Source organism: Mandrillus leucophaeus, unplaced genomic scaffold (assembly GCF_000951045.1).
Source record: "Mandrillus leucophaeus isolate KB7577 unplaced genomic scaffold, Mleu.le_1.0 Scaffold1100, whole genome shotgun sequence".
Lineage (NCBI taxonomy): Eukaryota > Metazoa > Chordata > Mammalia > Primates > Cercopithecidae > Mandrillus > Mandrillus leucophaeus.
Genome location: NW_012099211.1, coordinates 26,169 through 27,986, shown reverse-complemented (window position 1 = coordinate 27,986; position 1,818 = coordinate 26,169).

Here is a 1,818-nt window from a genome sequence, read left to right as displayed (position 1 = left end):
GGCTAATTTTTTTTTTTTTGTATTTTTAGTAGAGGCGGGGTTTCACCATGTTAGCCAGGATGGTCTTGATCTCCTGACCTCGTGATCTGCCCACCTCGTCTTCCCAAAGTGCTGGGATTACAGGCATGAACCACCACGCCCGGCCCTCAAGCATTTTATTTTTAAACCTATGTGGAATTTATTTTGTTATATGGAGTAAGGTGGTGGCCTAACTCCCCTCAAATATGTAGTTATTTTTCCCAAAGCTATTTGCTATTGATTTATCAAGAATAGACATATATACATAGATAGTAGCTTTCCACATGTTTGCTGACCCTTGTGAAGGAAATTGTGTGAGTTTCCAACTTTGGATTATGCTCAGGTAGTAATTGAGCTGGGTTCTGCCAGAGATCAATGTTGATTCACTATCCAGATCTTCCACAGAGTTATAAAAATTTAAGTTTTATGAAAATCTAACAGTATATCACTGGTTTCATGATCATAGCCTAGGAAGAATGGGGAAATGGTCAAAATCTTATGTAGATGCACCTGAAGAAGGCCACTGCTGAACCCATTTCCCTGCTAGACATGGCTGCTGGTACCAGGGGCAAACTCCTGGGGTCTATATTTACCACCTACATCTCCCTCTCTTCCCCCTACCCCTGAGATTTTCATGTGTCCCTTAAAAATCTATGTCCTACTTCCCTTGGCGAGTCACTGCCATATTGAACACTTTAAACTGTGAGTCCTATGAAGATGGGGCTCGTGAGTGTATTCCTCCCCAGTTGTTTCTCTAGCACCTAACTCAGTATGGGATATAAAAATCTGAATGGATGAGGCCGGGCGCGGTGGCTCACGCCTGTAATCCCAGCACTTCGGGAGGCCGAGACGGGCGGATCACGAGGTCAGGAGATCGAGACCATCCTGGCTAACACGGTGAAACCCCGTCTCTACTAAAAAATACAAAAAACTAGCCGGGCGAGGTGGCGGGCGCGTATAGTCCCAGCTACTGGGGAGGCTGAGGCAGGAGAATGGCGTGAACCCGGGAGGCGGAGCTTGCAGTGAGCTGAGATCTGGCCACTGCACTCCAGCCTGGGTGACAGAGCGAGAAAAAAAAAAAAAATCTGAATGGATGAACAAACCACTATTACCGGTGGGAATGTGCTACTATCTTACATGGTTTGTGGTGGAATAAAGGTTGACAACAGCTATATAATGGGTTTCCTTGAAGGGCAGCAGTACATCAGTGCAGTCAGCCTACCTTCTCCATACTTCTCACTCAGAAAACTGTGAAGTTGCACCTAGCAATCAACTTGGGAGCTTTAAAAGGGACTGCTACCTGGCTCTCACACACAAAGCTGTAGTCTAGCACCCGCAACTTTTTTTTAAAAAGTTTTTTCGGCCAGGCGTAGTGGCTCATGCCTATAATCCCAGTACTTTGGGAGGCCAGGGTAGGCGGATCACATGAGGTCAAGAGTTGGAGACCAGCCTGACAAGATGGAGAAACCTCATTTCTACTAAAAATAAAAAAATTAGCTGGGTGTGGTGGCACATGCCTGTAATCCCAGCTACTCGGGAGGCTGAGGCAGGAGAATCGCCTGAACCCAGGAGGCCGAGCTTGCAGTGAGCCAAGATCATGCCATTGCACTCCAGCCCCGGTGACAGTGCGAGACTCTGTCTCAAAAAACATAAATAAGTACTATTAAAACTTATTTTTACAGGTTGGCTATCCCTAATCCGAAAATCTGAAATGATCCAAAATTTGAAACTTTTTGAGCATAGACATGATGCTCAAAAGAAATGCTCATTAGGATATTTTGGATTTCAAAATTTGGATTA